The 12300-nt window shown below is 42.9% G+C and overlaps 1 non-coding gene across 1 annotated transcript; it reads left to right on the forward strand.

Moving 5' to 3' along the window:
• Positions 1-4085: 4085 nt before the first annotated feature.
• Trnat-ugu (transfer RNA threonine (anticodon UGU)) lies at positions 4086-4159 on the forward strand. The gene has a single exon. It is a non-coding gene; the product is annotated as a tRNA-Thr (tRNA).
• The last annotated feature ends 8141 nt before the right edge of the window (positions 4160-12300 follow it).

The raw sequence follows: 12300 nt of genomic DNA on the forward strand, positions 1-12300 counted from the left end.
CACTGTTGAATTGCATTATTGAGTCATAGAAACATACGAAATTGTCACAGAATACGTATATTAAAGAAAACAGAAAAATACAACGGCGACGTCTTTCGATCGGTAAAAAGCAGCCTACACTTCGTCCAACGAAAGAAGAAACGCTACAACTGTATTGCTCTTGCCAGGTATCAACTGCAGATCGCAAGAAGGCGGTTGGCGGTGCATAAGCTCTCTTTTCTTTTCTTTCTTTTGCTTGTGCCTTTTTTCCCGTGGATACGCAGGGTCCGCATAGTTAATCGGATGTGGCAATGTTAGCTGAAGGGGTGGCTGGATGTCCTTCCTGCCGCTACCCCGTACTCCCCGGGCAGGGATTAGTGTACCCCAAATGTCTGCGACCAGTGTAATCCATGGAATAGTGCGAAAGTGTTCAGATGTATGCGAGCCGTGTAACTGAGGCGGGACGTGGGGACCAGCCCGGTATTCACCTGGAGGGGGGGGATGTGGAAAACCGCCTAAAAACCACATCCAGGCTGGCTGGCACACCGGCCCTCGTCATTAACCCGCCGGGCGGATTCGATCCGGGGCCGACACGCCTACCCGAGTCCAGGAAGCAGCGCGTCACCGCTCTCGGCTAACCCGGCGGGTGACTGGCGGTGCGTAAGCTACGTGGCTGAAAGTAATAATCATCTGTAGAGTAGCTGAAACACTTAGAGGTTGCCATAGAGACGCAAAGAAAATCGCGATACGTGATTGGTTGTGGGGACGCGCGAAAGAACCGCACAAAGTCTGCTTTAACTGTCAGCGCCCCTTTTTTTAGCCGCATTGGCAACAGTCAGTGTTCTGCATCGCGTCAAGAGTGTTAGGAGACGACCCCGGATAAGACCGTGTCAAGTGGGGCAGAAGACGCTTGTGCCAGTTGCGCGGTCCGCCTTGGGGCAAATGGTTCAGGTTGGCTCGCTACTGTAGGTTAATTTAGTAGACCAGGCCACGTTGATTGGGCATTGTTCCTGCTCGGCTGATCTTATTGCGGGGTAATTAAGACGGACGCGCCTGCCCGCGCACGCAGCCGCTGGAACATCGGCGCCCGCGTGACGTCATATCGCCCTCTGCAGTGGTGACATCACGGGAGATATTTACACATCCCTCGTAAGTTAGGCCGCCCCTCCCCTGTAATTCCGCGCTCCTAATTCTGCCGAAGCTGCGCGCCACAGCAGCGTCCTCATCTCCCGGCATCTGGGAGAGGCTGCCGCAGACAATCAGACAGTCCATCATCTCTGGCAGCTGGGGGGCAGGTCTGCTGCCGTACTCGCGACACAATAACAGTTCTTGCGATTCCCCGCGGCGAGCTAACGTTGCCTCATTCCTAGAAGTGAATTGCTACCGTCCTTTCCGAGCAGCTCATTTCCTCTGCAGTCATCTGGAGCTGAGAAATCGACTGGAGTCAACCGTGAAAACAACCGTAAGCGAGTACAACGACTTTGTGACATCATTTGTAATGTGGGTCAACATCGGTAAAACGACTGTGAAAAGTATAAGCACTGCTTCCGCTTTTAGTGCCTACGAAATGGAAAAAGTAAGATCTATTAGCAGTTGCGTTGCACCTGCGGAAGAATAAGTGTGAGTGTCAGCTTTGGCGACTATCAATATGACAAAGACGCCAAGTTACAGATGACACCAGCATGGACGCTTGGTAGTGGGATGTGCCCGAGACACCAGCCGCGTATCAAGCGTGCTCATTGGTTTCTGTCTGAATGCACGAAATGTCAGTGCTGACAGTTAAACTGTAGGAGGAGTACGAGTGTCCGCAGATTATTCCCCAGAAGGGGGAAGAAACTAAAAATTGCTGTTTTTATATAAGTGATTCTGTGAGCTTGAAGACATGTTTTTGGCACAAGAACTAGTTTCATAAGAAATACAGAAAATTCATTGTATCTCAAAGGAGGAATAGTTTCTGGAAGGTAGCTAACTTTGGTGCCTAAAAGGCAAGCATAGTTCATTGGAGTATGCAAAGTAGACCTTTGCGTGCTGTTATTACGATTATGGACATCTTTATTGAGTTAATGACCCTACATTACATTTTTATTCAATTAAGTATAGAATATCCAAAGAGTTAGGAAATGCACTTTGAAAATACTCACAAAAGATATTTTTGTGCGTTTATCAATAACGCTAAGTCGACACACATTTAAGAAATCTTAAGTAGCAAAAATTACCGTCAGAACGACCGAGGAAATTCTGTTCGTTGTCAATAAATAAATAAAAAATTATTAGAAATACCATTTGTTAATATCCCTGAAAGTGAAGAACATGTAACTAACTTTCAAAAACGTTTTATCCAACTGCAACCACTGTGTTTGCTTACAAAGCATCTCATGTTATCAAGTCAATGGCTTTATTACCTCATATTTTTTAACGTCAAGTGACATGGTTGAAGTTTAACCCTACATGTTCTGGGAGCTACATTTATCAACTGTTTGTGTAAAGAGCACACCAGGCCCAACATTCGACCATATGAATGTGATAAACACACAAAAACCAACCTCCCTGTTGACTTATAGAACTGACTCTTAACCATATAGGATTGAACTAAGCCAGTCCTCGTCTTTCCAGTATATCTGATTACTCAGCCACGCCGCCTTGGTTACAGAGGTTAGAGACTGAAAAGGCGCCAACTTGTGGAGGGAACGTCCTTCGTTTCTTGAAATTTGACGCCTTTTTGTACTCTACACCACAGAAAATGACATTTTCTTGTTCTGACTGTTGCATTTGGTTCCACAGATGAAGCACAGATGATTACACCTACAGTACAAAAGTGAATTTTCTTCAGGTTTTCTGTGACCGGACGCGCTACTATTCGGTCGAGTACCTCCTCAATTGGCATCACGAGGCTGAGTGCACCCCGGAAAACGGCAACAGCGCATGGCGGCCCGGATGGTCAGCCATCCAAGTGGCGGCCACACCCGACAGCGCTTAGCTTCGGTGATCTCACGGGAACTGGTGTGTCCACTGCGGCAAAGCCGTTGCCCAATATGAATCAACAAACAAAGGAATTAAAGACATGAGCCGGCAGTGGGCATTGATTTACGTCAAAGGGGAAAGTTGAAAATTTGCGCCCGATTGGGACTCTAACCTGGGTCTCCTGTTCAGCAGAAAGATGCGCTCCTATTCAGACACACTGTGACCACCACCGCACGAACTACCCTAGTACGCCTCCCGTCAGATCCAAATTGTCAACTTATACTACACAATACACATGTAGTTCCCCTGCTCATTAGCCCAATTACTCGCGGCGTCTCACCGATTCCCATAAAACTTCGAGCTACGGGAATCGGCGAGTTGCCGCGAGCAATGGGGCTAATGAGAAGTGGCACTACATCTGTAGTGTGTCTCTAAGTTGAAAGTTTGGGTCTGACGGGAGGCGTGCTAGGGTAGTTGCTGCGGTTGTGGTGATCACTGTGCCTGGACAGTGCAGTGGTCAGCGCACCTTCCTGGTGAGCAGCAGATCCAAATTCGAATGCCAGTCCGGTGCAAATTTTCAACTTCGGCCGTTGGTATAAATCTGTGCCCACTGGCATCCATTATCTTTAATTTCTTTGTACCTTGATTTACTACTTGGGCTGCTGGTAACATTTTGGAAATCACGAGTGATTTATTACGTTAATTTCATGCAGTTTTTTTAAGTACCCCGCACAATGACAATTAATTGAAACCCTCAGCTTCCGACAGGTGTTGCTGATATACCTCGATGGGGACAGCTGAAAATGTGTGCCCCGACCGGGACTCGAATCCGGGATCTCCTACTTACATGCTATCGATGTGAGCCACCGAGGACACAGATGAGTAACGTGACTGCAGGGGCTTATCCCTTGCACGCTTCCCGTGAGACTCACATTCCCAGTTGTCCACAATCTACATACGTAATCTACCTAATAGATATTTGCCCATCCACTCATTACTCAAGCACACTATTTGCCCATCCACTCATTACACGCGCACATTATCTATTAGGTATATTACGTATGTATGTTGTGGACAGTTGGGAATGTGGGTCTCACGGGAAGCGTGCAAGGGGTAAGTCCCTTTAGTCGCGCACTTCATCTGTGTCCTCGGTGGCTCAAATGGATAGAGCGTCTGCCATGTAAGCAGGAGGTCCCGGGTTCGAGTCCCGGTCGGGGCACACATTTTCAGCTGTCCCCTTCGAGGTATATCAACAACACCTCTCGGCAGCTGTGGGTTTCAATTAATTGTCATTTATTCTAGAGAAGCTGCTCGGTCATCAATGATATCTGTTCTTTCGGGAGCAGTTACTATCTTCATATACCCTGCGCAATGCTCGACGGACCCTGCCCGTCAGTACATAAGGTGAGCCTCGTCTTAGCTCAGCTACGGCTGTTCCTTCGCCTTCTCACTTCACAATCAAATCGTCAACAGTCGACCTGGACAGCTCTTTAGAAGGACTGAAATGGATTTGTTAATCGGACGACGCGTTCGAAGTTAGTGAATTCTGACCGACCCATTCTGCTGATATTGCGTCTCTGCTGACAACACAATACTCCCTGTCTCTTTTTATACTGATGAGCCCGCCTCTCGTGACGTGTAGTGGTGTCTTCCGCGTTACATAAGGGTGTCCGAATCTTCCGATCAGATAGTGTATATCGACTGTTATGTCTTCCACAAAATACGGACACAGCCCACATAGAAGAGCACCGATCTGCCTACAACTTAGTCACAACTAGTTGTGACGGTACGTCACATAAATTGACATTTGGAGAAAGGGAAAGGAAGTTTTTGTTATGAGACGTGTGAATTATAAATTATTTCAAGACTGTGCACGTGTGCGCGATTTATAACAAATAGTAAAGAACTTAAGTTATTATTATTCAAACACAAATATCGATGTAATTAACAAAACACAGTTTTTTTGGTATAATCTCTGTGTAACATAGGCCATGAAGATCAGAGACAATGCTTTGATTGAACGAGCTCTCCTGTTTTGTTTCGTCTAGCGGCAGGCCGCCACTGTAGTGCTGTCTGATAATTAACGTAAGTTTTATCTGAATTTTGAAAAATATAATAGAAATTGTTATTAGAAAGTATGTATTATTGATTTAGTTGTCACCTCTCATAATCGCAACCATTAATTATAATTAACAAAGTTTTTACAGAACTTCGCATTACAGGGAGCTCATCTCCCCTAGCAGGATTTAGTCAGTCATTACGCTGACTGTATTATTTAATTAAAATATCATGTCATAATATTAAATGTAAATGCGAGAGTCTTCTCAATTTTGATCTTTCATTAATTTCAAAGTTAAAAAGAGTCAAAATAGATTTCGTTTATTAATATTTAGAATACTGAGTGAGTTCAGTATGTTTCATTTTGGCCACCTAACGGCAAACGAGATTCTCTCCAGTTTTGCCTTGCAAATAATGAAAAAGAAATATTGAAAATAATTACATTAGGCAATATCTCAGTTAATCCTTATGTAATTTGGTACATAAATAACCAGTAGCCCCTGAGACTCATATTAATAATTACAGTTTGCGTAAGAATACGCATATTTTCTTTTCTAAATAGCAGCGCTCACGCAAACTATTTATTAGAAGGCGGTGAGTCGCGCGATGTGTTTAAAAAATATTATATCGTACGTACTTCGGGGCATCCGATGTCTGTACGAGTGTTATCGCGGTATAAGGTAATTAAAAGTCTCATGCTACCGAACAGTATTTAAAGCCGCCCCAACCAAAATCATAAAATATATAATTATAAAAATAAAAATATACTTTTATACCGTGGTATAGTTAAGGCTGGACTGGAAAAGAGGGCACACAAGGCAAGGGCCTTATTATGCATCTTCCTTATCTCACACCCCAAGCAGAAGGTAGCTAATGAGAATAGTACTCGAGGACCGTGTCTCAGTGAGTGGGACTCATCCACCGAAGCCACCAAGAGACAAACTGGACCTTATGCAAGAAATGTTAGCGATCGTTCTCTGGATCCACGCCTCTATCAGTGCTTAAAGACAGAGCAGTGCCGGTGAACAATGTACTACGTTGCCAAGTACAACTCTCATACGCCAGTTAGTATAACAATGTTTTTATTAATAAACCCGTAATTTTTTGCTAATCTTTGTTGTCGTCTATTTTTGCCGAAGCTGTTGCTCAAACTCATTTGGCCCTGTGACGTAGCTGTACAATGTTGCTTGCCTGCACTCAACTACAGTTGTTATTTTGGGTTATCTTCTTACCACGTATGCTTGAATTCCAAGTACATTTGACGAATACAACGCGAATAACGCTTAATAATCGTTGTTAAGTTAATTTGACTCTTCATAAAATTTCACAAACTCTACCTCGGTCGAATATTCAGTTCAAAATTAGCGTTCCTCAGGGAAACCTCCTCGATTTCTAAAACACCAGCAAGCTCCTTGTCTTCGGTGTTAGCCAACCGAGTGTGTCTTCAGCTTGCTACCCACGCTACGTGCGCTCATTTGCAACCGTTCAAAATTAACAAAAATGGTTCAAATGGCTCTGAGCACTATGGGACTTAACATCTGATGTCATCAGTCTCCTAGAACTTAGAACTACTTAAACTTAACTAATCTAAGGACATCACACACATCCATGCCCGAGGCAGGATTAGAACCTGCGACCGTAGCGGTCGCGTGGTTCCAGACTGAAGCGCCTAGAACCTCTCGCAAAATTAACACGTCTTCCCCTTTCGGTGCAGTCTTACTCAAATATCTTAATACTTAATCAAAGCATAGAAATTTCTCTTAATTATTTTTGAAGAAAAACAGTATGGAAGACATGGGACATTTACACTCCCTCTCCGTCCTGACTTCATTAAGTTTATCTTTAATCTCCTTCTGTAACTGAAAACTTTCCTTGGCAGTAACTGATTCCAGGATTACGATAAAAGTCAACTAACTGCTACCACAGTTTTGCTGCTATTATGGGCAGCATAATTTCCCGATACAAAATGTGTTGTCTCATTAAGACACGTGTCTGAAGGTGGATGGCGATTGTGTTGAAGCATACAGTGTAATGAGCCTGGACTTCAGGAAACGGTAAAGTGTATTGTAACAGCGCATTTTGTATTGTGCTACTTGAGCAGTTAAGCACACTTTCTGGATACCTTCTGCGGTATTTATATAAAGTGTAATGTTATGAGGGCTACAGCCAACTTCAGTAGAAGGCATCAAATTTATGGAATGAGTAATGTCCTTCGTACCTAACTGGATTGACACACACCCAAGTGATGTGACGTCCAAAGTCACGTCTGGACATTATGACTGACGTTTTTCTGTGATTTCCGTTAACAACCTAAGGTCAATGCCGGTGAAAAGTCTGAGGACGCTTCTTTTTCCCATCAGCTTCCAACTCAACACAGATTTCAATGACCACGATGTCGACAAGTGACAAAGAGCAGCTTTGTTCGTCTTAGCTATTCTGGTGTAGCATTTATCAACGAAAGTACGAGCCCTTTGCAGAATGAAATCCAACCTTTCAATAAATGTGACAGCGATTTCAAACCCGATATTCCGGTCGATCGCAGCGCAAGAAGTGTAAATTTCCTCTGGCTCACTGCCATTTTGAGAGCGGCTTTGCAATATGTTGTTCCGTGGCTGCAACTGCTGTAATTGTTTGTTTTGTTTATTTTTTTTTAGGTGCAAAATTCAGAAACCTTTAATAGCGAAAAGGTTGTATGAAGTTCAATGTAAAATTGCGACACGCATTCATAAACGTTCAGTAATTGGACTGGCAGCTTTTGTGGTAGTGTATGACGCTGGAAAATTATGTGACTGGTCTTAGTCCTTCAAATGTATCGACGGTTATCCGTATCCTGATCCACTATTACAAGAGCATCGAATTGCAGACTGCGAGCGAAATGTTCCGGAGAAGTAGCAGAAAAAGGAGGAATCTGTATGTGGTGCTCTGATACTTCTGATTTTTCCGGAAAAATTTGAATTCTGCCACATTCAAAACATTTTTGCTACATACTGTGTTTGGCCACAATGTTTCGTTTTTCTGCTGAAGTCCGACGCATTTATTCGTTAAAGCTCAGTTTTCATGGACGAATTTCTAGTTTTGAGTGATGCACCTCCTTCAGTTTTTTCAAGTCACAGTATAAGGAACGAGACAGCTGTCAGAGCGTGTGACGGAAGTTAACGTAAAAATAATTGCAGGTGTAAATTTACGACCATGACATTCATTCAGTCACAGACTCTCTATCGATGGAAAATTTCGTGTTCGCACTTGGTCTTTACGTAACTTTATGTGAATTTTAAGTACTGCAAGACTCAGAAACCTGTTTACAGAGCCTTAGTTGTAGTTGCGACAGTTAATTTGCATAGTAGCATAACTTTTCCAGCAGTGGGTGTGAAACGACTGATGTAGATGGACATGTACATTCATAAATGTTACGAAGTACAATTATTTGATTAGCAGTAACAACTCGCTCACAAGGATAGAATGTGCCAACATTCATCATTTAGATGCATAATTTCTGTCGAACATACTACGAGTTCCCCAAAAAATGAGTTACAGATACTGAACTTGGGTGCCCCAGAACAAATTTAATACAGGGAACGCCGGTGTTTCTATGGGCAGTGTTTCGACAGAACTGATAAAGTGCTATCAGAAAGCGAAAGAAAGTAGCATTATTAAAATACTGTACTCCAGATGTTAACGTATACCTAATTTGAAGAAAGATACCTACTGCTATCATCACGAAATGTCATAACTTGCTACAGTTGTTCAATAAATAATACCCCAAATATTTTAACGACCGTTAATATATAAGTAAACGTCCTTTCAGGTGATTCAAATTTTATGTTTCTTCCACACGTATGTTACGTTTCGAACAATTCCGATAAATGGCAGAGTTATGGTGAGCCATCAAAATGGCACCTACACAAAGCACTCGTTACAAGCGACGAGACTGTGGAAAAAGCAACCATGGTTAACATCGATAAATGTTTGTGTGCAGTGTATGGTAATGACGTGTTTGGTAGGAGTGCTGTTTAAGCGTCAGGAAGCGCAAAAACGGAGCTCACCGATCGGACACGTTCGGGATGTCCTGTCACAGCTACTGCTCCTCACACGGTGAGTCGCTCGGATGCTATTATTCGCACAGAATGGCGCACCACTTGAACTTGACAGTTCGTCCCACAGATCTCGTTGAACATGGTAATTGTGTGTGCAATGCTTGTGACTCTTGAATACGCAAAGGTGTGCTCAGTATGGGTTCTAAGAATGCTCAAAACCAGACCACAAGATTCAAAGAAAAGACATTTCATCTCAACTTTTGGAGAAGTTTGATACCAATGGAGAGACCGTTCTGTCACTGATGAACTGATGAAACTTGGGTGCTTTGCTCTGAACCGAAAGCAAAAAGTCAGTAACTGGACAGGCACCACATGTAATCGTCAAAAAAAAAAAAAATGAAATTCAAGGCCACTCCTGCTGCTGATAGTCATGATGCCGGAGATGGCGTCATTCTCGTGGATGTGTTACAAAAGGGTCAATCATTAATTTAGAGACATATTTGAACATTCTGAATAATCTCAAGAACAGTCTCTAACGGGAATTCTTCCAGGTTGTATGGCCGTGGTCAATGGAACTCTTTTATCCCTGACGTTTCATCCAAGGTTACGTTGGACATCTTCGGAGGTGCTCCTGGTTGTTCTGAGTCTTGCCGACTGCCGAGTCGGACGTCGAAGAGCGGTCTAAATACCGTGGAAAGTGGGCGTGGTCTTAATTTCACGTGATAGCAGAGATAAACCTTATCAAAGATAAAATATAACTATTGATAATAGTATGTCAAAGAAAAAACTTGTCATCGAATCCGTAGCGCCACTGTCCACATATCGCTGAGTTTCATGGCTTCATATTTTCTGTTAAAATTATTTCCATGTTTATACATTTCGATGGCTTTTCTATATAGCCGTGGATAATAGTTCGTCATCATAAAATTCCAGTTTCCGAAAATTTCACTACGTGATCACCCGAGTGAAGAGCATGTTCTGCCACGGCTGACTTGTCTGGGGATAATTTTAACAGAAAAGAAGAAGCCATGAAACTCAGCGATATATGGACAGTGGCACCACAGAAACGATGAGAAATTTTTATCTTTGACATACTATGACCGATGGTTATATTTTATCTTTGACATGGTTTATCTCTGCTATCATGTGAAATCCAGATCACGCCCACTTTCCACGATATTTAGGCCGCTCTTCGACGTCCGACTCGTCAGTTGGTAAGACTCAGCACAACCAGGAGCACCTCCGAAGATGTCCAACGTAGCTTTGGACGAAACGTCAGGGATAGAAGAGTTCTATGGACCACGGCCATACAATCCGGAAGAATTCTCGGCAGCTGAAACATCCGGTCGTGAAAGCTTTCATTATATAAGTCTCTGACGAATTCGGTCTGACAAGAAACCAAGAGAAATCTTTCTCCAACACGACTATGCATGCCCACACGCAAGTCTCAGAACCTGGGAACACATTGCACTCGGCCTTTCATCTTTTTGCGCCACTTCGTGGGACACGCTTGAAGATACGGGAGTGTAATTAATACAGTGAACACGCTCCTACGAGTAAGAGCTTTTACCAGCAGGGAACACATGCTATTACACAAAGTCATAGAACGTGATGGAGACTACGTAGAGAAATAGTTCGTGTAAAGCAAATGTTGACTGATACTGTCATCAAATCCTAACTCTAAAGAACAAATACATTTTCAGAAAAAAATTGTGAAGAATTATTCGTGGAACGACTCTCGTAAAATATTTCAGTCCTCCAGCTTTTAACAGTCAAAGGTTATTCAGCTCTGCGAATGACAAATAGGAATAGGTGATGTGCGTTACTTAAGATTTCACTCTCACTTGTACGGAAAACAGAGTGTAACAAGAGAATGTGGGTTTCCGTTAATGTAATTCGTTTGTCACTGTGGCAAATGTTTACAGGAGAGCCCTTGCACAGAATAAGTTTCTGCGACGACAGAACTACGCCGTAAGATGAGGATTACGACATGTGGTGGACTGTCACGAGATAACAACCTGTTTCCATTTTAGACGGCTTAAGCAGCCAAGGATAACTGACCAGGAAGAGTTGACCATACCCGAAGGCCTCGCTCGGAAACGATAGGAGCACTCGTGGTATAAGTGTGTACTTGTGTACTTCATGCGGCAGTGAGGCAGGAAACGCATCTCTCTCGTGACAGTTGACACGTACCCTGGCTTGGAGAACACTAAGTCATGTTCGTCGTACCCCACCTGCAACAACAGCAGCTGCTTTGCATAGCCGTTGTTAGTTTCAGGCTTGTAAACCGAACTGAATCGAAAACTTGGGTATGGTGGTAGCCGTCTCCCTGTTTACGATGGGGACGGCGGTTTTCGCTGAAACAACCGGTTTTCGATTATACTGGTTTTTTCTTTGTGCAAATTAACGTAACTGTTAATAATGCACAATATAGATGGTTTCTGACTCAACCGATTTTCCGTAGACACCGAACAAAGAGTGAAAAGCTCTAAGAGAGCCTCACATTTTTGTATTATACGTATCAAGATATGTAGAATCAAAATCTCAAATGAAACAGGTAAATAAAAGAAAACTTGGCCTTTTGTCGAAAAGTAATAAGGCGTTAATACTACCAAAAATCCGCAATATTCTCATATTTTTTGAAACTTTTCTCAAAAATTATGATACAAGTGAGGATCATACCACTATTTGTCCTTACGAATAGTCGTTGCTTAATGGTGAAAACTGAGGTCGAGGAACTGTTTTTCGTCTTAAGTTGTCTGTTTCCAAGGGCTACAAGCATCATCTAATAGGGCATGCTACACGGCGACGGGTACATTATTGTCTCAGAAATACTGTTCCGATTCTGATGTCATATATTCTTTGCTCGTTTTTGTAATCGGCGTTGTCATTAAAGCAGCACTGACCGCCTTTGCCATTTTCTATAATAACCCAATTTTTCAAACCAGTGGAAGTTTTGCGCATAAATATTACTCGTTTATTTAAAAAAGAAGCTTTAGCATCGTTTCTATGACAAATTGATGAACAAATTTTTCACCCAGTTATTAGTCAAAAATAGAAAAATCTCGTACAACCGAGACAAAACAAATACCGAAAAATACTGGTTATTTAGAACTAATATACCTGTCTCTCCTTTCACCGATCGGTTTTGCCATACCTAGTTCACGATCGAGGAAGAGGGAGGGCAGCCACCGGCTGCGCACGCTCTGTCATTGACAACGATGTCACCAACATTCATGACAAACTCCAGCGGGATGTACTATTGCTT

This window comes from Schistocerca serialis, chromosome 1 (assembly GCF_023864345.2).
Source record: "Schistocerca serialis cubense isolate TAMUIC-IGC-003099 chromosome 1, iqSchSeri2.2, whole genome shotgun sequence".
Classification (NCBI taxonomy): Eukaryota; Metazoa; Arthropoda; class Insecta; order Orthoptera; family Acrididae; genus Schistocerca; species Schistocerca serialis.